The sequence below is a fragment of the Myotis daubentonii genome, chromosome 2, assembly GCF_963259705.1.
Source record: "Myotis daubentonii chromosome 2, mMyoDau2.1, whole genome shotgun sequence".
Taxonomy (NCBI): Eukaryota; Metazoa; Chordata; class Mammalia; order Chiroptera; family Vespertilionidae; genus Myotis; species Myotis daubentonii.
In genome coordinates this window covers 42,340,232-42,366,829 of record NC_081841.1, presented here as the reverse complement: position 1 = coordinate 42,366,829, position 26,598 = coordinate 42,340,232, and the positions used below count along the sequence as shown (strand labels likewise).

General features: G+C 43.9%; 1 protein-coding gene across 1 annotated transcript in view; it reads left to right on the top strand.

The window, feature by feature from the left end:
* SLC2A13 (solute carrier family 2 member 13) overlaps positions 1 to 26,598 on the top strand; it is a 293,193-nt gene that overhangs the window by 212,025 nt on the left and 54,570 nt on the right. The window lies entirely within an intron of this gene.

Sequence of the window (26,598 nt, the reverse complement as noted above, 5' to 3'; positions counted from 1 at the left end):
ATGGTTTGAAAAGAATAGAGAAGGCTGGTAAAACCAGAGCCAGGTTCTGTAGAACCTCAGAGATCATCTCAGAGATTCTGACCTTCAGTCTAGGAACATGACCCTCTTGAGGGGTTTTAAGCAGGGGAGTGACATGATCAGAGGTCGATTCCAAACTTTTCCTCTGACCCTGGGTGGGGGTGCACAGAAGTCACAGGTTGATGGAGGGAGAGTGATGTGCAGAAACCCTATTAGCCCCTATTTTTGTTCCAGTATTTGGCATCCTGGTGGTAACGTATTTGTTCCCAGTAATTCTTCCCAACTTGACCATGACTGTAGTATTATATATGAATTGAAACTTTCCCCATTTTGTTTTCTGCTTAGTGATTTCATTTAAAATTTACCTATTTTAATTTATTTTTGGCCTGATGGTACAGGCTAATATGTCTTGAGGTTAATATTAATAAATATCTGTTGAATAATACCCACAGAACTATTACAGATGAAGAGAAATATACATAAATTGGTTGAAAGAGAAAATTAGTTGAAACAAAAGCCCACATAACTTTATTATGTACCCTTATCTCCAAATAATTGTACATGTCTTTTGCTAGCACTTAAACAGCCAGAGCTGAATTTGACACCTGGATAGAAGGATGGTGGGAGATTCTTGCAGGAAATTGGCCACTTATGTTATGGGCCAACTCATTGAGTTCTTCATGACCTTTTTATCTCGATGGCTAGACTTTTGGCCAAGGACCTGCAAAGCCTCCTCAATGACAGCATCCCATATTCAAATCTTGTGTTTTCTGCCCATGCTCTCGCAGCTGAATAAAGCCCACCCTGACTTTGAAGGGAATCGTTTATAAAAAGAGCAGTGCCTGGCTCAGAAGTGTAAGTACTCGGTCATTAACTCCTGCGTTGGGAGCTTGTCACGATTAGAGATGACTCTCTTCACCTTTCTAAGCTTACCTTTCATTCTTTCAAAAAAGAAGTTACAAGTTTTAGGACACTGACCAAGAAACTAGTCATGGAGGTAGTATACTGCAACCGTTGTTCTCTTTAGGTATCACTCACACTGGTTCCGCCTTCCCCTGACGAGGAGAGATTTCTTATTTTCCAAAAAGTGTGTCTATCTGGACCCGCACAGAGGGAGCTGAGTAGACACAGAGCAGTTGCCTATAACTCAGTGTTTCTTTGTGCGCAAACGAGGCAATTGCTTCTAGTGGGGAAGATAGTCTGACCCTTTTGTTAACCCTATGAGAAAATGATTGGCAGTGCGGTAGTCAGACTTGGGTTTATTATCTTCCTTGAGGCACATTCAGTGAGCAAGTTTCTTTTTTTCTCAAAAGCAGCGATAAAAAAGACAATAATTTCTTGACACAGATTTTTCACAGGAAATATATACTATCCTAACTTCTATTTATTGCTCTGTGGAAAGTACATGTGGATTTTCGTCTTCTTTGGGAGGCATTGATTCTAGTCATAGTTGTGACATGATGCGAACAGGACTTGAGGGAAATATGATCAGAATAGCTCAGAACAATTCCAGAGACTGATTCATTTTTATTTCTCCCCCATGGAATAAGTTACTTCTCACAAAAACACTAACCCATGTGATTGAATGATCAAAACATTATTATTTAGCTCTGGCCAATGTGGTTCAGTTGGTTGAGTCCTCCCATGTACTGGAAGTTGCCGGTTCGATTCCAGGTCAGGGCACATTCCTAGGCTGCGGGTTGGATCCCTGGTACATACGGGAGGCAAAACCAATTGATATTTCTCTCTCACCTCTCTCTCATCTCTCTCTCTCTCTCTCTCTCTCTCTCTCTCTCTCTCTCTCTCTCTCTCTCTTCCCTCTGCCCCCCTCTCTCCCTTTCTCCCTTTTCCCCTTCTCTTTCTTTTCCTTCCTCTCTCTCTAAAATCAATTAAAAACAAACAAACACTGTTATTTAGCCCTGGCCAACATCGATGCTTCTCTCTCCCTCTGTCTAAACATATCCTCAGGTGAAGACTTAGAATACATGTATATTGGATACCCCTAATAAAAGTCCTTTTCAATAAAAATTTTCAAAAAGCACTATTATTTACCAAGCTACTTATTTTATACAAACTTTGTGTTTTAACTATCTTATGCATCTTATCCTAGCCAAAACCACATACCCATGTTGTAGTCCTTTCTAAATCATACACCCCCCCCCATTGAAAACAGATTCTATAACATCTTCCCCATATTCTATTGTTCTGAGATGACAGGGGATAAAAGATATATAAGATATTGTTCCCATCCTCAGGGAAATTGCAGTTTGTGGAAGAGAAAGATGTTTTACACAATTGTCTGTAATCTGTATTTTAACCCAAGGGTAAAGAATATTGTTCTTGTTCTTTTTTTTTATTCTTGACACAGTAAAATAGATGACTCTATCATTTCTGGAAGGTAAACTTTGGAAATTTATTTTATACTATGGGGAAGAACTTAATGCGTAGTGGTAATGTCTCAAAGCTTAGCATGTCTTAGATATTCCATATTATTAGGGAACTGATGCTATGCTGGGGTCCAACCCCAGCAGGTCCAGGGGTCCCCAAAGGTGTGGACGGAGTTGGCCAAGAAGGAATGACACAGAGACAGCGTTCAGTTGATCAGCAGCCTAGCCAGGATCTCTAGCCAGGATCTCCAGCCAAGTTCTGGTCTGGATCTCCAGCAAAGTTCTGTTTCGGATCTCCAGCCAGGTTCTGTATCCATGTTCTCTTGCTAGGTTCTCCAGGTTCTCTAGCCAGGTTCAGTCACCAGTGTCTAGTCAGGTTCTCTTGCCAATTTCTGTAGTCAGGTTCAGTCCAGGATCTTTTGCCATGTTCTCTCACTAGGTTCTATCTCTAGGTTCTAAGGCCAGTTTCTGTCCAGGATCTTTGGCCATGTTCTGTCTCTAGGTTCTGTGTAGTTTCTGTGCCTCTTGGTTCTGTCTTCTAAGTTCTGTCTTGTTACATCTGTATTTATACCAGTTGATTCCAATCCTAGCAATCTCTATGCCAAAGGTTAGGGCGTTTCTTATCTCCATTCCAGGGAGTAAAGATTATGTAGCTTAAGCATGATTATTCGTAGTTAAAGTGATTAATTACCCGCCTGGCACTTAGTTAAGAGGTTTTATTCCCTCCCTAACTTCAGGGGAAAATCCCTACCTGGGGAAACAACCTTTCTCAGAGAACTGACCTTGGTTAAAACACATAGTGCCGAGAAGGTGAGCAAACATATTAAGAACAGTATGCCATATATGCCAGGTCCCTTGAAACAGCAAGCATGGACTGGCTCCGGGCAATGCTACAAATCTGTTCTTTATTCCCCTGCTTTTCACTTGATACACGTAGTGTAACTGGCTTTTTCTCTATGTACTTTTATTTTTTTTTAACTTGGGAAAAGGTAATGCTTTTTTAAAAAAGATCTTTATCGTTGAGAGCTTTAAAGATGTTCCCTTTTGCCCCACACCACCCGGTTCCTGCCCCACCCCAGGCCTTTAACACCCTATTGTCTGTGTCTGTAGGTAATGCATATCCTAACATATAAAAACCCTGGGTCGTAATGACCAGTAAGGACTGAGGCTCGACCAACCAGAAGTCAGTCCTGCAGTCAGTGCTGGGTTACCATGGCACTGACTGCTGAGGGGGCTGCAAATCAGGGCCAGAGAGAGGCCTGAAGAGAGAAGCAGGGACTGATCAATTGCCTCTGTGGCAGCTTTTATTTTTTTTAAAAAATATATTTTATCTATTTTTTACAGAGAGGAAGGGAGAGGGATAGAATCAGAAACATCAATGAGAGAGAAGCATTGATCAGCTGCCTCCTGCACACCCCCTACTGGGGATGTGCCCGCAACCAAGGTACATGCCCTTGACCGGAATCGAACCTGAGACCCCTCAGTCTGCAGGCCAATGCTTTATCCAGTCAGGGCTCTGTGGCAGCTTTTTATCAGCACTTGTCTCTCTTTTTCTCTCCCAGTCTGGCCAGCAGCTGCACCTCCCTTTTTCTCCAGGCCTCCATCTGGGCTGCTGATCAGCCCTGCCTTTCTAATCAGGCCCCGTTGATAGGCCCAGAGACACTGACTGGCATAGAAACCGACCAATCGGAACCAAATCTGGGTGAAGTGTGAGGAGCCAATAGCTGCCTAGGAGGCGGAGCTTTTGACGCTGACTGGCATAGAAACCGACCAATCAGAACCAAATTATCCAGCAGAGGAGAGCAGTTGGGGGTGAGATCAGGCTGGCAGGGCAGGGCCATTGGGGGTGAGATTAGGCTGGCAGGGGAAGGCAGTTGGGGACAGGATCAGGCCAGCAGGAGAGGGCCACCGGGAGGGCAGTTGGCGGCAACCAGGCCTGCCGGAAGCCGGTCCATCCTTGCTGCTTGACACAGTCGCTGCAGGAAAGAAACATCTGCACAGCATATGTTTCAAGGGACCTGGCGTATATAGCATACTGTTCTTAATATGTTTGCTCCCCTTAACGCTGTGTGTTTTAACCAAGGTCACCTCTCCGAGAAAGGTTGTTTCCCCAGGTAGGAATTTTTCCCTGAAGTCAGGGAGGGGATGCCTCTCCTAGAAAGGTTGTTTCCCCAGGTAGGAATTTTTCCCTGAAGTCAGGGAGGGGATGCCTCTCCTAGAAAGGTTGTTTCCCCAGGTAGGAATTTTTCCCTGAAGTCAGGGAGGGGATGAAACTCCTTAACTAAGTGCCAGGCGGGTAGTTAATCACTACAAACAATCATGCTTAAGCTACATAATCTTTACTCCCTGGAATGGAGATAAGAAACGCCCTAACCTTTGTAATAGAAATTGACAGGATTAAAATCAACTGGTATAAATACGGATGTAACAAGACAATAAACAGCAGAACCTCTCTGGAGATCGAGACCAGAACTTGGCTGGAGATCCTGGCTAGGCTGCTGATCAACTGAACGCTATCTCCGTGCCCTTCCTTCTTCGCCGACTCCGTCCACACCTTTGGGGACCCCTGGACCCGCTGGGGCTGGACCCCGGCATATGGCGCCTGAACAGGGACCCCTAGGTAAGCGCCCCACACTCGGGACGGATCGGACTCCACCGTAGGAAGAGGGTGGATAGTCTTCGCCGACTCCGTCCACACCTTTGGGAACCCCTGGAAAAGGATTCCCCTAGGTAAGCCCCCCCCATTGAGAACCCCCACACTCGGGACGGATAGGACTCCACCAGGGTGCTACAGACCCCCCTATAGAGGATAAATAGGGTAAGAAGGTGGATAGTACAGAACTTAGATTGAGAAGATGTGCCATACTGAGTCCAAAGAAAGAAGACTCTGTATTGATTCTTAGATTGAGAAGATGTGCCATACTGAGTCCAAAGAAAGAAGACTCTGTATTGATCCTTAGATTGAGAAGATGTGCCATACTGAGTCCAAAGAAAGAAGACTCTGTATTGATCTTTTAACATATATGCTTGCTAGCAGAGGAATTAAGGTTACTCCCAGTCAGATGGAACATTTTATACAAGAAATATGTCCATGCTTTTCTGAGGAAGGAAAGGTGCCAGAAAGGTAAATGTAATGGCATGGGAGAAGGTAGGCCCAAGGAGCCTTATCCTTAACCCCACTGCAGCCTTTCTACCCTGGGAAAGTGCAGGATTGGCAAGCTCTCCCTGGGATGATAGATCAGGACTCAGGTAATACCGGAAAACGCCAATCCTACTCTTAAAATGGATATAAGAGAGCATTTCAGGTTTTTCTTTTTAATGCTTGCTTTTAAAAAATAAAAAAGGGGGAATTTGCCGGGAGCCGGTCCATCCTTGCTGTTTCAAGGGACCTGGCATATATGGCATACGGTTCTAAATATGTTTGCTCACCTTCTTGGCGCTGTGTTTTAACCAAGGTCACCTCTCCAAGAAAGGTTGAATCCCCAGGTAGGGATTTTCCCCTGAAGTTAGGGAGGGAATAAAACCCCTCAACTAAGTGCCAGGCGGGTAATTAATCCCTTTAACTACGAACAATCATGCTTAAACTACATAATCTTTTCTCCCTGGAATGGAGATAAGAAACGCCCTAACCTTTGTAATAGAGATTGATAGGATTGAATCAACTGGTATAAATACAGTTGTAACAAGACAGAAACTCTCAGAACTTAGAACTCAGAACTTAGAACAGAATCAAGAAGACAGAACCTACACGGAGCCTAGAGACAGAAGAACTTCGCTGGAGAGAGCATGCCGGAGGATCCTGGAGAGGGACTGGCCTCGAAGCCTAGAGACAGAGCCTAGCAGGAGAACATGGCAAGGGATCCTGGACTGAACCTGACTACAGAGATTGGCAGGAGAACCTGACTGGAACCTGGACACTGAACCTGACTGGAGAGCCTGGACAGAACCTGGCTGGAGAACCTAGCGAGGGAACATGGCTACAGAACCTCGCTGGAAATCCGAAGCAGAACCTCTCTGGAGATCCGGGCTAGAGATCCTGGCTAGGTTGCTGATCAACTGAACGCTGTCTCCGTGTCCTTCCTTCTTCGCCGACTCCGTCTACGCCTTTGGGAACCCCTGGACCCGCTGGGGTTGGACCCCGGCACAGGCCGGCAAGGGGAGGGCAGTTAGGGACAAGATCAGTCTGGCAGAGGAGGGCCATTGGGAGCGAAATCAGGTCAGCAGAGGAGGGCAGTTGGGAGCAAGATCAGGCCGGCAGGAGAGGGCAGTTAGGGGTGATCAGGCAGGCAGGCAGAGGGGTTAGGGGCAATCAGGCAGGCAGGCAGGTGAGCGGTTAGGAGCCAGTGGTCCCAGATTGCGAGAGGGATGTCTGACTGCCGGTAGTCGGACATCCCCCAAGGGGTCCCCGATTGGAGAGGGTGCAGGCTGGGCTGAGGGAACCCCTCCCTCTGTGCACAAATTTCATGCACCAAGCCACTAGTGTGCATATAAGTTCTTTGGTTAATCTCTTCCTGTCCCACCTCCTCCTGTCCCTCTGTCCCTCTGAGATTCATCAGTCTGTTCCATGTTCCCATGCCTCTGATTCTATTTCATTCATCAGTTTATTTTGTTCATTAGTTTTCTTGTTTATTTAGATTTTTAGATTCAATTGTTGATAGATATCTATTTATTGCCATTTTATTGTTCATATTTTTTATCCTTTTTTTCTTCTTCCTCTTAAAGAGTATCTTAGTTTGATGGTGATGAACTCCTTTAGCTTTTTCTTGTCTTTAAAACTCTTTGTCTAACCTTCAACTCTAAATGATAGCTTTGCTGGGCAGCGTATTCTTGGTTGTAGGGCCTTGCTATTCATCACTTTGGATATTTCTTACCGCTCCCTTCTGGCCTGCATAGTTTCTGTTGGGAAATCAGCGGATAGTTGTATGGGTGCTCCCTTGTAAGTAACTTTTAAGATAATTCTTTGTCTTTACCCTTTGGCATTTTAATTATGATGTGTCTTGGTATGGGCCTCTTTGGGTTCCCCTTGATAGGGACTCTCTGCACTTCCTGGACATGTAAGTCTATTTCTTTCACCAGGTAGGGGAAGTTTTTCTGTCATTACTTCTTCAAATAGGTTTTCAATATCTTGCTCTCTATATTCTTCTTCTGGCACCCCCATAATGTGAATGTTGGTATGCTTGAAATTGTCCCAGAGGCTCCTTACACTATCTTCATATTTTAGCATTCTTTTTGCTCTTCTAATTGCGTGTTTTTTGCTTCCTCATATTTCAGTTCACTGATTTGATTATCAGAATCCTCTACCCTACTGTTGAACCCCTGTAAATTATTCTTTATTTCAGTTAGTGTATACTTTATTTCTTACTGATCCTTTTTCATGTCCCTTGAAGCTCTCATTAAGCTCCTTGAGCAACCTATTAACCATTATTTTGAACTCTGTATCCAGTAGTTTGCTTGCTTCCATTTCTTTTATTTGTGGCATGTTTCTTTGTCTCTGCAGTTTGGCTGCTTCCCTGGTTTGTTTCTATGTATTAGGTAGAGCTGCTGTGTCTCCTGGAATTGGTAGAGTGCCCTTGTGTAGTAAGTGTCCAGTAGGTCCCAGTTGCTCAGCCTTCCCAGTCACCTGAGTTAGGCACTCAAAGTATGCCCCTTTTGGGGCTGTGTGTATAGGCTTGTTGTAGTTGAGCCTTGATTGCTATCGGTGTCACTGAGAGGAATTGACCTCCAGGCCAATTGGCTGTGAGAACCAGCTGTGACTAAAGTGGAAGAGCTGCTGTGCAGGAGACGCCCCTATGGAGCAGGACTTGCTTCAGTGGGGCATTGGGGATCACTGAGTCTGCCCCTTGAGTGTGTCACTTGTAATATGTAGAGTTGTAACCTGGTATGGTCTGAAGCTATCCATGGGGTGCCCTGGCTCTGGTGTCACCCAGCAGGAGCTACAGAGGGATCTGCAGATGGCTGCTATTTGCTATATGTATTGGGCTTGGAAGTACCAAGGGGTGGCCCAGCTGTGAAGCAAGATGGGCTGGTGCTAGTGCTGGGTCTTGAGCCTCTTATTGATAGTTTTGGGGCACACTGAACACCAGCTTCAGCTTTTTTGAGAGATTTTAGGAAAGTCTGAATCCTGAGCCAGAACAGGCCATTCATATGGAAAAGCTGCTATAAACAGCTTGGGTGGGGCTGCAAATTGGATGAGACAGGATATCAGGGAATCACCAGGGTGGAGTGAACAGTGTGGGCCACGCTGATGGAAACTCAGATATGGCTGCCAGTAAGCTCTGCAATGGGGGAGGTCCCAGCATAGGAACAATGACCTCTGCAAGCACCCTTGTCTGGGAGAAAGCTGCTCCCAAGTTCTTGCTCCAATGCCAGACAATCCAGTTCCACCCCATATGTCCCTGGATCCCCCAAAGCCGCCATCTGGTGCTGGAGCTCAGAGGAAGAGGGACTGTGTAAGTTTGTATGCTGGCCCTTTAAGAATAATTGCCTGGGTCTCCAGCAGCCTCTGTGTCATTTAGCCACAATCCCCGCTGGTTTTTACAGTCCAAAGTTGCGGGGACTTCTCTTCCCAGCTCTGGAACCCTGGGCAGGGATCTGGTGTGGGGCTTGGACCATTTGCTTCTCATGGGAGACCTTCGCAGTAGAAATATCCCTCCCAATTAAAAAAATGCCACACGTGGGTGTTGGACCAGCCCATTTCTTGCCAACACCCCTCCTATTAGTCTTGGTGTACTTTCTTCACTTCTCTAGTTGTAGCTCTTCCATTCAGCCCAATTTCAGGTGGCCCTGAATGATGGTTATTCTGTATTTTAGTTGTAATTTTGGTGTGGTTGTGGGAGGCAGCCAGTACGGCATTTACCTACATAGCCATCTTGGTTCTCCTCTCCATGTACTTTTATATTGGTTACTTACCAGTTTTTGTAGAAACTTGTTACTCCTTGGGAATTAACGTTGATGGCTATGTCAGTTCTATGGTAATTTCGTCCTAGAACATATTTTTTTAATGATATAATTATCAGCATCATAAAGTCATTGTCAGTAGAACAGTTGAGAGTTAATTTCTGAAAGCTCCTTCTAATCCTCCCTTTTCTTTGATTTTTATATTATAAATGCATACTGATTAGTCTTATCAAATCAAGAATAAAAATTGTTTCATAGAAAGAACTTATTAGCATTTTCTAATTCATCCATTTGAAATCAAAGGACATCTTTTTTATTTAATTGTTTAGTATTTAACATTTAACTTTGTGTGGCCTGATTTTTTTCATTTTTATCATTTTATGATTGATATGTGACTATGTCAATAGATATCTTCACAAAAGTTCAGTGTAAAATCATAAACATTTGAAATTTAAGAAAGTAATTCACCCCCAAACAACAAATGTAGGCCTATGTAATCAAATTTGGCAAGGATATGTATCATTCTCATTCATATATGCTATATAATTGTATACACAAGTTATATAGCATATATGATAAACAAAGACAAATAAATGTATAAATTCTTAGCCATTAGCATGTACTAACATTGACACAGATATGAATTCTTAGTTAAATTTGTTTTTATCTTTGTGTGTGTGTGTGTGTGTGTGTGTGTGTGTGTGTGTGTGTGTGTGTGTTGGCTTCCTGTATGTGATAAGAACAAACTTCAGGACTCTCAACATGCTAAATTAATATTCCTTCTCTTCATATTTGGAATTCCAACATGTGTGCCAAAGTGGTCTTCCACTCTTATGCCTCTTATGTGAATTGACTGGTCAGTGCAGCTACAGAATTACAAGAGGAATTAGACCACTGTGTGTGTGTGTGTGTGTGTGTGTATATATACACACACACACACACACACACACACACGCACGCACGCTAGAGGCCCGGTGCACAAAATTCGTGCACAGTTGGTGTCCCTCAGGCCGGCCTGCGCCCTCTTGTAGTCCAGGACCTCTCAGGAGATGTCCGCCTAAGCCGTCAGTTGAACATCCCTCTCACAGTCTAGTACCCCTCGGGGGATGTCCGTCTAAGCCGGAAGTTGGACATCCCTATCGCAATTCGGGATCCCTCGCTCCTTACCGCCCACCTGGTTGCTCCTTGCCGCTTGACTCACTGCTCCTTAGCACTGCTGTGGAGGTGGGAGAGGCTCCCGCCACCACCGCTGCACTCCGCATCAGTGAGCCCAGCTTCCGGCTCAGCGGCACTCCCCCTGTGGGAGTACACTGACCACCAGAGGGCAGCTCCTGCATTGAGCGTCTGCCCCTGGTGGCCAGTGCACATCATAGCGACCGGTTGCTTAGGCTTTTATTATATAGATATTCTGTTTATTTTTTACTTAATACCTAGACAAGTATATCAGTGCAATAGAGGAACTCAGTATTTTAAAGAGCCATTCATCTAATTATGTTTTAAAGTAATAACTCCTTTTTAGCTCCTGTAACTACCTGTTACCAAATCCATTGACTCCTGGGATGTTATGGAAGGTTTCCCAAAGCTGGGCAGCAAGGGGCTGGTTGGAGTTAGACCAGAGCAGGGGAAGACAGCATTCCAGACAGATAGGGTAGCATGTGTACAGAAACAAGACGGAGCTTAATATTTCCTAGACACTGCAAGTATATGATATTCTCTGGTTTCAGATACTCAGCTTCACAGAATCCATATTTTTCTTACATTAAACTGTGTGCCTTCTATGCCTAATTTTTTTTGCAGGTGGCCTGAGGATTGGTCATTTCTAACTCTGTCATGAAGGCACAGGCAGTAAGATAGCTTCCCCCCCCCTCCCCCCCGCCATGTCCTTCCCTAGCTCTGCTCCAGGTATCTGTCACAGGCTGGTTCACAAGTTGGAAGAGCAGGGGCTTTCTTGCCACCTTCCTTCCCTGTGGCAGAGGGGCAGATGCTCCAGAAAGAAGACCCTGTATTGATGCCCGTGGTTCCCAGGGGAGGCTCCTATGGTAGCTCCTCTGTGGGCAGATGTCTCTCACACTCCCACATGTTGAATGTGGGGCAAATTGTGAGAAAACAGATACTGCCTACAATTCCATTCAGGAAACATGGGATGAACTCTATATAGAGGTAGGAAATGGTGAGAAATAAACCTAAGGAGCATGTGGCGAGTTTAAATGATAAGAAGTCATGTGTCCCAGCAATAAGGATTTTGAACTCCCTCATTTAAAAACTCAGATGAAGCTGTTAAGAAGACTGTCATCATCAGATTTGCACTTTACAAAAATCACCGTGGCAGCAGAGTGGAGAAGGTAGAAGAGCAAACCTTTAAGAGTCTAAATGGAGACCCAAGGTGGGGGGGATGGGATGCGTCAGGTCTTGGTGACTAGAATGACTTATAACTGCCCAGGTTTTATGGCTTGTCTTTCTAAACAGAAATTTGTATCTGAAAGCAGGCATTATGTTTCCTCTCTTTCTTTCCCCATTTCCTGTCTGCTTACCTAGCAACTAACATCATGTCTTATGTAAGGTTTCCTAATTTAACCACGTACGGAGGCCTGATGTGTGTGTGGCTGTGTGCTTTTCTCTGTACCTGCATTGATTATATAAATTCGTTTGGAAATTCAGTAAGAGAGTTTTCTGTCAATCTTAGGCCTGCCTCAGCTAATGGAAGGTTCTCAAACAAGTCCCTTGAGGTACCCTGTAAACCACTCTTCAGGCCTGCTGATAATAATCCATTTCCATCTGATGAAATCCTTGCATTTGGCTTTCAGCACATGTCTATTTGGTTCTGATAAAACTCCATTTGAATTAAATTGTCAAGGAAGATATGGAAACACACAAGAATCTAGAGATCTTAAACTGCAGAACTAAAGTAAAATTATGCATACTATAACAAAAACAGAAGGACAATGCCCCTCTGAGAAAATATTTCTTTAAAAAGTCATCAGAACCTTGAAGTCCAACCAGGAGAAAATAAAAAGGAGGGCAATGGCCATACAATTCTGAAAGTAAATGCGGATCTACAAGATCTTCGAAGCTTACAGTATTAAAAGAGAAAGGCAACAAATTGAACATATCATCAGAAAAGGCTAAGGAATTTACAGATAAATGAAACTCAAATAAGCATGAATCTGTGAGACTCCAAGAAAGACAAACTTAGTAATTGTCCTGTCAGAGAGAAATTGGAGCAACAGAAATTGTAACACTAGAGGAAGACGTTTCACTGCTCAGTTACCCAATAAGGAAGAGACACAAAGGAACAATTTACCACCTTACTCAGAGATGTACTGAGGTCAGGTAGACACAGGCATGGACAAATCAAAACACAATTGCAAAACAAAATATCCTGGACTAGCTGGAGCACTCGACATCATTGTCGTTACTGAGCTCAAGTCTCAGAAACGAGAGGCTGTGCCCAGCCACAGAGACGCAGCCACCGTAGGTGGATGATGTTAGTGGACTGAGGCATTAACTCTGAGACTTTTCAGGTCACCTTTCATGGTGTCCAAGTAACTTGAAGGAACCAGTGTGTTTGCAAAATACCCCCTTCACCGCATTGACTGAGGGGCTGGGGAAAATCAGCATTACCAATATGCAACCATATGTACATGGACATAGTATAGGAACTCTTTCCCACTTTTCAATTCATTCATTGGACCTCCGTTACTGAGTACTAACCATTTACCAGCTCTTGTGCCAGCTGTTAAGGAAACAAAGCTCGAGAAATAGCCCCTTGTCAGAAGTTGGCAATATCTGAGAATGGCTTGTATTTACATCTTGAACTCACACTCAAGTCTCATATCTTTAGAGAGATATTGGGACTTGAGTAGAAGCTGATATTTCAGGTGTAGTTAGAGATGAGCAAAAATATTTTTTAAGCATTTGAGAAAAATATTCTTGTATCCGTTAGGAATTGGTTTTGGCATACACAGCAGATGAACCCATAATAACTGACTTACACAAAAAAGAAGTTTCATTCACATGTCCTATCTAATAAAAGAGAAACATAGTAATTAGCGTACAACTGCTACCCTTCCCATTGGCTAATCAGGGCGATATGCAAATTAACAGCCAGCCAAGATGGCGGCCAGCAGCCAGGCAGCTTGAAACTAACATGAGGCTTGCTTGCTTCAATGACGGAGGACTCCAACGTTCCCCGCCTGCCTTGCTGTTTGAAACATTGTAACAAATATAGAAGCTAAACAAAACCCCAGAAACCTGCTTTCAGCCAGCTGGGATCTCAGAGCTGGAGTTATACATTGTTTCGATTATAGAACCCAAACAAACCAGATAACTGCTTTCAGCAGCAGAGGCCTCAGAGCTGGAGCCAGAGCTAAAGCTGGCCCAGAATAAAAAAAAACAAAAAACAAAAAAAGGAGCAGTTGGGAGCTTCAGTCACCCGCCAGCCTGAAAACAGCCCTCAGCCCCTCACCCAGACTGGCCAGGCACCCCAGTGGGGACCCCCACCCTGAAGGGTGTGTGACCAGCTGCTAACAGCCATCATCCCCTCACCCAGGCTGGCCAGGCACCCCAGTGGGGACCCCCACCCTGATCCAGGACACCCTTCAGGGCAAATCAGCCAGCCCCACCCATGCACCAGACCTCTATCCTATATAGTAAAAGGGTAATATGCCTCCCAGCACCGGGATCAGTGGAGCCGCGAGGCCTCCCAGCACCGGGATCAGCGGAGCCAAGTGGCCTCCCGGCACCAGGATCAGCGTGACAGGGGGCAGCGCCCAAACCCCCTGATCACCCTGCAGCTCTGTGTGTGACAGGGGGCGGGGCCACAACCTCCCTATCCGCCCTGCTCTGTTCGTGACAGGGGAAGGCTCTCCAACCTCCTTATCAGCCCTGTTCTGTGCCTGATACGGGGGGAGCTCCCCAACCCCCTGATCGCCCTGTGGTTCTGTGTGTGACAGGGTGCGGCGCCCCAACCACCCCCACCCCCACGGGCCCTGCTCTGTGTGCGATGGGGTAGAGCCATAACCTCCCCACAGGCCCTGCCCTGAGTGTGACAGTGGCGGCGCCCCAACCCTCTGATCGGCCCTGCTCTGTGGGTGATAGAGGGCGGCGCCCCAACCCCCTGATCCACCCTGCTCTGTGTGTGACAGAGGGCGGTGCCCCAACTCCCCTATCGGCCCTACTCTGTGAGTGACGGGGGAGCTTCTCAACCCCCGATGGGCCCTGCTCTGTGCGTGACGGGGTGGCGCTGCAACCTCCCTATCGACCCTGCCTTGAGTGTGACAGGGGGTGGTGCCCCAACCCCCCAATCGGCTCTACCCTGAGCGTGACTGAGGGTGGCATCACAGCCTCCCAATCCGCCCTGCTCTGTGCATTACAGGGGGCGGCGTCCCAACTCCCCAATCGGCCCTGCTCTGAGCCCGACCAATGGCTGCACCTAGGGATTGGGCCTGCCCTCTGCCACCCGAGAGCAGGCCTAAGTCAGTAGGGCGTTATCTCCCGAGGGGTCCCAGACTGCGAGAGGGCACAGGCCAGGCTGAGGGACCTCCCCTTCCCCCCCGAGTGCACAAATTTTTGTGCACCGGGCCTCTAGTATACTAATAAAAGGGTAATATGCTAATTAGACCTGACATCTTCTGGACATCCTTTCGGACAAAGCCATGGTGGCGGGGGCTGAGGCAGAGGCAGTTAGGAGGCGATCAGGCCGGCAGGAGAGTGCAGTTAGGGCAATCAGGCCGGCAGGGGAGAGCAGTTAGGGGGATCAGGCTGGCAGGGGTTCTGGATTGGAGAGGGTGCAGGGATCTCCCCCCTCCCCCCTGCCAAATTTCGTGCACCAGCCTCTAGTGTAAAATAAATTCAAAGGTAGGAACTTTGGAGCAGATAGACTAGATTTAGTATCATCAGGGATCTGGATGCCTGTCTTTCTGCTGTATCTATACTGCATCTTTCTTACTGTTCACAAGTTCACGAGGATGGCTGCAGGAGTCCACAATCATGTCTGCATCCGGCCAGGAGGAGACAGTGTAGGAGCATTGCTTCCCAGGTGAATCAGCTCCTTGGGGGTCCTCCTGAAATCCCACACAGCACTTCCCATCATAGTCCCATGGCCATACGTAGTTGTAATGGAGACTGGGAATTATATTCTTCTATTCAGTGAATGCGAGAGGAATGGGGGACCACAGTGTTCCCAGTTAAAGGTTAGAATTCTCTTAACAAAGGAAGAAGCAAAGAATGGATATGGGGACAGACCACTAGCCGGGTTTGACCCAACCGTAGAGATAGGCAATCTGTTAGGTTTATGGGACGTGTTTATGGTTCTGCTTGACAGCAGAAAAGAGGAGTTAATTGATCAAATAGAGCCCTACCCTCTTTCATGGTTGAGTTCTTTTAATAGTGATTAGAAGTCTAAGGTGAACTTTGCAGGTGGCAAGAAATATGGTCTTCTTAAATAATTTACCTCCAGTTTTAAAAAGGAGAAAGAATCTTTAAAATCTTTTGTCCTATTTCTTTGGCCTTGTAAGCCAGTTAAATAGCTTCCCGTAGTCATGTTTGTTCAAAATGAGTGTGATTTGACTAAATGAGTGATTTGTTCATCTGTTCAAATGGGGTACTAGTGACGGCAGCCACCATTTATTGCATAGTCACCATTGTGCCAACCACTGCACTAAGAGCTTTATATGGATTCTCTCTTTTATCCCTCAGCACAACTAAGGTAGGTGCTGTTACTCCCCCTGTTTTACCAATGGCATTGAGGCTTCAAAGAAGTTAAGTCAATTTTAGAGAATGTTGTGGCTTAGCAGACAGTAGAACTGAGCTTTACTTAAGAACCCAGTTCTTGACCACTCTTCATTCTGAAATTTACCAGTCAAGCTGTGGGATGCTCCTGCCGCCCAGAGAGGGTGCACTACCCTTTGGGAAGTGGGCAGTAATTACTTACGATGAAAGGCAGTGGGTCTGAAAATACCTATGTTGCTGTGTTTTCAGTTATTCAGAGAAATTGAGAGTGTTTTTCTAAGGAATCTTTTTTGTGAGTTGAAGTTTATTTGGGACCTGAAGAAGATTTTTTTTTTTTGGTTCATTCACTTTTATCTACCTATATTTACTCAGCTCAGAAATTTTTTTCTGTCATTTTAAGGATCACCATAGAGCAGCTTTGATATAAAAGCAAGTACTTAACATACTGTAAAGCCATTCGGAAATACTTAAAACAATTCACCACCTTGGGTTTTCTTAGAGCCCAATGATCTTAACCACATAACTTTGAAAAATGCGTATCTGATCCAAGTTAAATTGTGGTTTTTATTTTGTTTTGTTCATTTTAGTATGTGTTGTTTATAAGGCCTTTGTTACACCGATTGATGAATGTGGGAAAAGTAATATAAGACAAGAAGCAAATATTTCTGAGATGCACTTTACAAAGAAGTACCCTTTACGCAAATTAGACTATGACCGTCCACTCAGAGGCGGAAATGAACGCCATGAAAGCTGTTCTCTTCTTTGCCTCCTCCTCTAGTTGTGGAGATGAGTTATATATGTGGACCTGACTGTTCTCCTTAAAGAGAAAAATCTATGTGCTGGTAATAGGAATCACTTTACTGATTCCTGTTGGTTTCATCCACCTTGAATTCTTTTGAGTGTCGTGAAATCCTGTCAGTGTGGTAAGTTCTAGTTGTCAGAGCGCATTATTACATTAAATAGAGTCACAGGCATCAAAGGACAGGATGCTGTCCAGGGGGATGACTTCCGGGCTATCTGGTTCCATCTTTATCGCACAGCACAGCTTCCAATCAGGCATCTTCCTGTGGCTCCAGGGGCTGATTGTTTCTCTCACTCTCCAAGCAAAACTTACTTTGTCCTTCACATTCAAACATTTCATTTCCTATGAAAATGGAAAAGCCCTCCAAGTAGCCGAGGAAGAACTGATAAGCAAAGCTGTATACGCCAAAATGGATTTTTTCTTTTGATATAGTTTTCTCTGTGTGAAGCACTTTCACTCTGATAAGCACCGTGCTAGGGGTTATAGGGTTTGATGAAAAGTATAAAACAGACTTGGTCACTAAATTTCTTTCTTTGTGCTTAAGGAGATACTTGATACCACTTAAAAATAAAACAGTCAGTTATCAAAGCAACAAACGAAAAAAAACAGGTCCCCAAAGAGGCAATTGTAAGAAGTGTTTACATAGATAGGTTAAAAAATACAAAAAACACTATGAAGTTCTCACTTTAAAACAACCTATTTTTTGTGTTGACATAAAATATATTTTAAAGTCAGTGTGACTGCATTCACCAAGAACGTAGGACTATGCATTCACATTTAAATTTGTGATTCTCCAAAGGGAAAAGTTTAATTCAGAATAAAAATTAATTCCCATTCCCAAATTTATAAACTAGAAATCATTTGTAAGTACTTACCAGGTGGGTTGCTTTCATATTTCTTTTTGGTCTTAAAAGTCATGGATTTAGGTGAGTGCATATTAAAATCCAACACAGTCTTTTCATTCAGTTGTTCTGGCTAGCAGAATTTTTTAAAGCATATTTTGGTGGAGGCAGAATCCCCATAATTTTTCAAGGAAAAATTAACTACTTAAGAAAATAAGTAAAATTTTCCTTCCTCACTTCCTCGCCTTTGTTTTATCCTGTCAAATGATGAATGAATTTAATTTCCGAAGTCCATGAAAGACTCGAACCCAGAGCTGCATTCATACCTCACTTGCCTCTCTTCGTCCACTTGAAGGAGCATTGAAATCCAAGTGCATGACTTAGGATCCAGATGTGTTTACGAGAGTTTGGTCTTTGTGGATACTGAAAACAAATGGCTTCAGTGACAGATACCTTGCTTTCTTGATGGTGTGTTTATATTTTATATGTTAAACATAAAGGTTATCTCTTCTGAAACGGATACCCTGAATTGCTTTTAAACGTTTATTTTCTAATTCTGAAAAATTTCAGAACAGCAAATACAGTATTTGTGGCTATCATTTCTATGTATGGAAAGATATTTATGAGCTCCTCACTTTTAAAAAATGTACTGTTATATTTTAAAAGTTCAATGCTGTTAAACAAAGGAAGTGTCCCTCAGTGCAGTGCTCAAGTTAAACCTTATTGTTAATGTGATCCAAACTGTCTGCCTACCCTGTGTCTTGGCATATCAGAAAGTTCTCAATATGTGTTAGGAGCACCATACAGAAATTGGCCACTCCTATCAGGTAATGTGATTAGCTAGATGCATATTGCAGGAGTGTGTGTTACACAGGTTTTTAGGGACACGTTGGTGTTTATACAAGTACAGTCACAGAGACATAAAATAAGGCTTATATAAAAGAGTTTTCTGATGGTGATGATGAGCCCCAAACAAAACTATGTTCATGCATTTTTATTTATTATTATTTTTGGTAAAGATCTGTGACTTACATATAAATTGTTGCCCAGTTGGTGTGGCTGAGTGGTTGACCTATAAACCAGGAAATCACAGTTCGATTCCTGGTCAAGGAAAATGCCCAGATGGCGGGCTCTATCCCCAGTAGGAGGCGTGCAGGAGGCAGCCCATCAATGATTCTCTCTCATCATTGATGTTTCTATCTCTCTCTCCCTCTCCCTTCTTCTCTGATACCAATAAAAATATATTTTTAAAAAATTATATGTCAACAGTGAGGCTTGTGGTAAAACCCACCCTCCAAAATCCTCTTCATATCTACAAGTACTGATGGATTTGGTCTATTGGTAAACCTAAAAATTCCAATTCTAATATTTATTTCCTGTCTCTTCATTAATGAATAATGTATACTACCACTGAAGAAGATTAATTACTCTTGTTGTTTTTCTTGGAAGGTGGCATGTTGCATACTAATTGTTTTGTATTTGGGTACCTATGTTTTTTGATTACCAAATTGTATTATAAATCTGATTTTACTCTCAATTATTTAACTGAAAAGATTGTATATAAATGTGTGTATGTCTATAATACACACACTTACTTGCCTAAATACACATATCTACATATATCAACATATGCATGTACATGTCATCCTGTATTAGCAAGTTGGAATTGCGGTTTTGTTTTTAATAGTGTTGATCAAAGGTCCATGTAGTATAATATGAAAACACTTAGCCTTACTGATGGTGACAGGCTTGGCAGAGAGAGCTCTATTCTCTCTCCCCTTTAGAGAATCTAAGAATTTATAAAAAAAAGGATTAGAGTTACTAGAAATTAGAACCTAAAATACCAGTAAATTTAAAAAAAAAGAAACCTATTCTGACAAATAGGCTAAATGTGCCCTATGTAATAGTGCCAAAGAGCAAAAGCCTATGATTGCTTTTAATGTGCCTGCCTCACTGCCATGAATTATTTTTTGCCTCCAACTCAGGAATCCATTATATTTTTAGCCTCAGTTTCTAAGGGGAAGAGATGAGAAATATGACTGTGTTCCAGATGGCTTCAGACAGTTGTATATGGGTTTGATCGGAAAGCCATGAATTCTGTGGAACAATTCACAGTTTAATTCAAGCCTCAATTCTTTGATCTAATTGGACCAAGATGTGGGGAACATCAGTGGAACAATAAAAAGAACTACCAAACCTGCTATCTATGTAACTGATGTTCATCTCTTTACTTATGCAGCTGGTATATACTGAACACATATCTCAGGCAACATGGAAATCACTGGGAATAAAAGATGGACTAGTAATGCATATACTTGTGCTGGGGTAAGGAGGTTTCATGGAGGAGCTGATGTCATATATGAGTCTTGAAGCAAGTGTGTGGGGATACAAAGGTGGGAAATAATAATCCCGAGTAAGCAATAGGAGGGGAAACATCAAAGCAGGTCATATGCTGAATCCTGTGGTTTGTATGGCCTGGCTGGAGCCCATGGCACCTGGGAAGAAATGGCAAGAAACGATGGACAAGATGAAAGGGGGCTAGATTGTGTCTTAAGAAGTCAGGTCTTCACCCTGCAAGCCATGGAACACTATTGCAGGATTTAAATGGGAGAGAGGTCCGATATGTTAGATTTAAGGAAATGTAGAGGATGGAGGGGAGGGAGTCTAGAAGCAGGAGGACTCGTCAGAAGACTGTTGGGAGAGTTCAGGTAAGAGGTGGCAAGTTCAAGTCAGAGTTCAGGTGAAAAAAAAGGAAAAGAATATTGAGTAGAGGAGCTACCCATACTTTGAGATAGACTTGCTGCTGTTGTGCTATTTAAATGTGAGTGATCGCACATGCTCAGGTCTTCAAATTGTGAGACACAAAAGAACAGCAGGTTTGACAGGAAAGCCAAAGATTGAGCTTGAGCTGTGTGGAGTATGAGGTACTGGTGAAACATCCAGAAAATGGGGCCGCTGGAAATAGGGGTCTGGCCCTTATGGAAGAGTAACAAACTGGAGAAACAGGTCACACAGTCTCAGTGTATTGATGATAGTAAGGGTCATGTGAGGTCAGTGTTTCCCATAAAAGTGTACAGAGTAATGAAAGATTGCCAAGAACAGAACCAAAGGAGAAAGAACCAAGCGGAGAAAGATAACACTAAGATGCGGCAGTCTGAGCGGTGGAGGGATCGTAAAGGGAGTAGTGACAAGGGATGAGAAGATCTCAGCAGAGAGGAAAACATTTTAGGGAATTTCATCACAGAACGATAAGTTAAGATTAAGAAAGAAGAGTGCCCAGAGTTCACAAGGAGAAGATCCGGCAGTCTCTGTGAGGGCAGCTTCCAGCGAATGGATGGGCATGACTTCCTGAAATTAGAGCCAATAGATCCTCCGCTTTTTAAAAATATATATATTTTATTGATTTCATAAAAAAGGGAGAGATAGAAACATCAATGATGAGAGAGAATCATTGATCGGCTGCCTCCTACACTCCCCACATTGGGGATTGAGCCAGCAACCCGGGCATGTGCCCTGACTGGTAATCAAACTGGAACCTTCTGGTTCATAGGTTGACGCTCAGCCACTGAGCCATGCTGGCCGGGTGATCCCCTACTTTTTAATTTCCAACCACTTCAGTCCCCCAGAATTTTGTCTGTTTTTGTTTTTCATTATCACGAGTTCTCTATTTACACAGTCCAGGTGGGGAGAGGGAGTCACCTGCCGCCTGCACTCTGGCTGAGAAAGAGGGCAGGTGGTTCAGTGTTCTTTGCAGTGCTCATGTAGAGATCGGGTCCATAGACGGAACAGGCAAGGCAGGCCGTCCCCCAGGAAGGGTGTCCTCTGGTAAATTGGATTCCAAGTCACCCGCTGCAAGCAGCAGGGACAGTCAGGAGCGAGGAGGGGGAAGTAAAGACGGGGGTTTGGAAGAGCTGTCACAGGAAACAGTGACATCATTGCCCAAAGTAGGGTGTTACATTGATGCAGAAGGAATGTGTGAGTGAACAGTTACCCCCAGAGAATGAATGTGAACCTGTGGCCACGTTCTATAAAGCGGAGGCTCTGATTTCCTGAAGCAAGTCATGCCTCACCGCTCCGCTGCCCAGATCATCCTGACCTGCACTGGCCACCATTGATTTTCTGAAATTCAGGCCACACCAGAGACAGGCACTTTAAAGGCCACACACTGTTCATAATGCTCCATGTCATTAGATTTAATGAGACACACTTAAAAACAAGTGGACCGCTTTCTAGAGAGCTGAGTTCATACTCGACTTCACAGAGTAGAGATTAAAAAGGTTCTGAATTAACCCAAATCAATGCTTAAAGGATTTTCTCAGGAGAAGGAAGAAGGCACATTCGCTTGAGGTCCTGGGTGCCATGTGAAACATGTAAACGGTTGATTAAACGAAAATAGGCCCTCCCTCCTCTGCCTTAGACACTAAGCTGCCTTTTGTTTTCTCTTTTACTTTAATTGGAAGCATTTTAAAGTTCTTGAACCAGTTCTTTTTCTTTATATGAAATACTTGTTTTTCTCTCTTTTAAAAAAGAAAAGATGGAGATTGAAAAGTTAAATCTTCCCTCCCTTCAGCTAGCAAGTTGGCTTGGTTCTAATTGTAGTTACCGTCTGGATTAGGTATTTTCACGTCTCCTATTAGAGCAGTGGTTCTCAACCTTCCTAATGCCATGACCCTTTAATACAGTTCCTCATGTTGTGGTGACCCCCAACCATAAAATTATTTTCGTTGCTACTTCACAACTGTAATTTTGCTACTGTTATGAATCGTAATATAAATATCTGATATGCAGGATGTATTTTCATTGTTACAAATTGAACATAATTAAAGCATAGTGATTAACCACAAAAACAATATGAATTATATATGTGTTTTCCGATGGTCTTAGGCGACCCTTGTGAAAGGGTCATTCGACCCCCAAAGGGGTCGTTACCCACAAGTTGAGAACCGCTGCATTGGAGTTTCTAGAATTCAGCCGTGGGCAAACTACGGCCCGCGGACCGGATCCGGCCGGTTTGAAATGAATAAAACTAAAAAAAAAAAAAAAAAAAAAAAAAGACTGTACCCTTTTATGTAATGATGTTTACTTTGAATTTATATTAGTTCACACAAACACTCCATCCATGCTTTTGTTCCGGCGCTCCAGTCCAATTTAAGAACCCATTGTGGCCCTCGAGTCAAAAAGTTTGCCCACCCCTGTTCTAGATGCTGTGCATTCAGTTCCCCCAGCAGTTTCATCTCATAGAAGGGCAGCAGCGTTGGCTATATAATCTCCCCAAGGGAAGTGTCCACATCCGAGAACAGTATTGTAGATCGGGGCACAGTTATTTGCCACAGATTCTCTCCGAATATTGTAATGTCCTTGTACTATGAGATTCTGCAGGAAGTGGTTTAGGAGAGGGCCCTCTCCTTCTGGGGTGCTTTTGTCTGGGCCTTAAGGAATTGGCCAGTGCAGCTGGCGTTTCTGAAAGTGACTTATCAAAATTACTGAGCAGTTCCATTTGGGTTGTGGATGGAATGTTTACAAATGGCAGCTTTAGCCTCTGGCAATTTAACACCCTCGCTCAATCTCAAGGACCCTCTGACACTGAGTTTTACCTTCTTTTTATTTCATCCTAAAAATGATTCAGCTATTCACCCCACCAACCCCCAAAATTATTCTCCTTAAAAGGGCAATAAAACACGCTAATGAGCCTATAGTAATGCCTTGAATTATAGGACTGTTGTACTGTGCTTCTGTGATAAACTTGTCCTGGGGGATCTGGCCACCATGGGTGCTGCAGAGAGGGAGCTGGTACGCATGCCTTTTCTCTCGGGTCCTCGCAGTCTGTTTTGCTAGCCAGTCAGTAAAGAACACTGTAACCTTTACAGTAGAGCTGTGCGCAGAGCAAGGAGGAGGGCCATCTCATCCCTGCTCTACATATTGATAAATTTGAAATGTAAAGTTTTTTGTATTAATAGGGTGGAATCCCCATTTTATATAATTCTTTCAGCAATTCCTTTTATAAAGCATAGTGCTTTTGTAAATACCTTCTTAATTTCTGTTGTAAATTTAGAGTTTCTTACAACAGGGCTCACCAATCATTTCTGCCCTTGAAGGAAGAGTAGTATTTGTAAGATGTCACAATGTTATAATATGCTTCACACAGTTAGTGTTTGTGTGAATTCAGAGCTTGGGTACCTGCCTTTCTGTCACTCCCTTCATGCAGCATCTGGCACCCGGGTGGTTTCCCCAGGATCATGGGTGGAAAACTCGATGTCCAGAAATGGGGACTCACCCCAAATCCTCCCATGGAAGGAGAATAAAAGGAGGTAAATAACGCGAGTCTGCTTTTCTCAAAAAAAGTTTTCATCTGTGCCTCGAGCATTCTTACGAACATTGATTTGGCACCAATATATTTAAATCCTCAGCTTTATATTTAGCAAACCTTACATAAATTCATTAGGTCATGTTCAAGAGAGCCTTAAAGAGCAAATCATGAATAAAAAATAGCCACTTCTAGAAGTTTTCCTTTCTTTAATGTCATTTGTTAAAGCCACAGTTATGATAGGTGCTCTCTGTAAAAGGTCAATTAGCAGATTACTCAGGATATTTAAAGTTTTGTGTTAACCTTCTAAATGTCAAGTCGAAGTTAGAAATGTTGATACATTTGGGAGAATTTTGCCATAAAATCCTCTATATGATGAAAAACACACACACACAATTCTAGGTCAGAGATAAGGGTTGGCACACCACTTCCCAAACAGTGGTCCACTCCCTGAATTGCCAAGGATGTGAACACTTTTTAATATATGACCTCTTCACCGAGCGGCCCCTATGAACGAGTGTGGAGGGATAGTGTGGAGTAGTAGGAAAGGCAGTTTTTCACACTTTTCTAATATGGGAAAGGCTTGAGCCCACACGTAAACTCCGGGGTAAGTCCTGGGAGGGGTTTGAAAGTAGAGAGAGAAGATAACCAGTGGGACGAGGCATTGGTCCTGGTGAGGCCCAGAGGGATGATCCTTGAATACCCTGGTCGGAGCCTGGAGGAAAAGAGGTGACTGTAAATGATCTTTGTTCATGTCTGAGTTGAAAGTTGAGAAAATTCAGTCCCTTCAGTTTTCACTGTGAAGTAAGACAAGGAACTACTGACCTGCCTGTTGTGAGATTCTTCAGCTGCATCTGGGCGTGCGGGTGAAGGCACCGAAAGGCGACTGTTGCATTCGGGCTAGAGAGCTGTGATAGAGAGATAAATGGCCAGCGAAAGTTAGGAGGCTGAAATGATGGGCCATGGTCGACAAGCTCGATAGGATGGAACTAAAGAAAGGAACAAGCTAGTGAGTGAATAGGGAGCAAGTAGAGGGGCCAGTTAACTGGAGGTCACCGGGAGGGCTAATACAAATGGGCTCCGCTAGCGCGGGGGGTCTGCTTCGTTCACAAATGTGTCCCAGCCCCTGCAGTCGTGCCCGGCACATAGGGAGTGTAAAATATTTGTATTTGTTGAACGAAGGATGGCGACAGAGCAGGGATTATTTACTAGACAGGCTGGGGAAGGGAGGTGTGGTCAGGGTTGGATGCTTGAAAGAGTGATGGAGGAGGAAAGCATTATGGATAACACCCCATCTGTCTGACCCGTGTATGTGGTAGGTTCTTGGGAACTGTCAGCTTTTATCCTTGAGTTTTCTGGCCTTTTATGGGAATCACTGGTTTTTAAAGAAATAAAGTAGAGTCATTTCTCTACAAATGTTTGAGTTGACCTTTCTCCAATAGTACCGTTAAAGCCATCGGAAGAATCGGGGTTGTTAGAGTCCGCGTCCTGTGGGCAGAATAAACAAACAACAGGCTCGTAAGAAGTATCTTCCTTCCAGATGAGCCTGGTGTACTTCTCAAAGCCAAAAGCTCAGCCGGGAATGCCTTCTATCGCTTTGCTGCTTTTGCTCACCCGGAGGTGGACTGTCTCATGTTCACAGTGCTGTATCGCCTCTCTAACGCACATTGACCTTTCGGGGGCTTTTGAAAGGCCTCCTTTTTGCTTTTAGGATCGGGCTGAAGTCACATATAAACATAGGAATGGCTATCTGCAAAGGAGAAGTTCACAGAAAGAGGCTGAAATTATGATCATCTCATTTTAAAGCAATGCCAGGATTTATCCATTTAGCTAAATGAATCAAAGCAGTCTTTTGAGTCAGGATTCACATCTTTTCCGGACAACTTAAGAGTAGTTCTTACCCTGTTTCTCCCCCACACTCTTGTATGATTACTTGTCCGCAGGAGATATTTAGAAGTCTGTACTGACTGATCTCTAGTTGTAAAATAAGCAGGTCTCTGAAGTGCTCTTCCCTTTACCTCATAAATTTTTCTTATGATCCAATTCAAACATCACCTCTGAAGTCCCCCCCAGGGCTCCCAGGTGAATGATCACGCTGCTGTCCTTGGAGCCGTGCATAAATGAGTTCTCTCGCACTGCCTGCTTTACGTGGATACTGTTTCTCATCCTCGCCTGTCGTGCACCCAGGAGCAAGGACTTCGTCTATTTCATATCTCCAGTGCCTTGCGTGTGCCTGCCATGTCTGAGGCGCCAGAGTTGTCTGACAGATGAGTGCGACAGCAAGAAAACTCATTCTCCAAGCACACCGTGGTAGGCTTAGGCTGGAACACCCTGCCCTCTCAAGCATCTCCCCTGGATAGAATTTTCATGTAGTTAGGATACTGCTGTTAGGTGAAAAGTGATTAATTGGTTATGGCTCTGTGATCCAACCAATAGATGTGATTTATCTAGAGAAGAGTTAGCCTTTTTTTTTCTATACTAGCTTCTTCTTTTTTAAAATGTATTTTTATTGATTTCAGAGAGGAAGGGAGAAGGAGAGAGAGAGAAACATCAAGGATGAGAAAGAATCATTGATCGGCTGCCTCCTACATGCCCCCTACTGGGGATTGAGCCCACAAC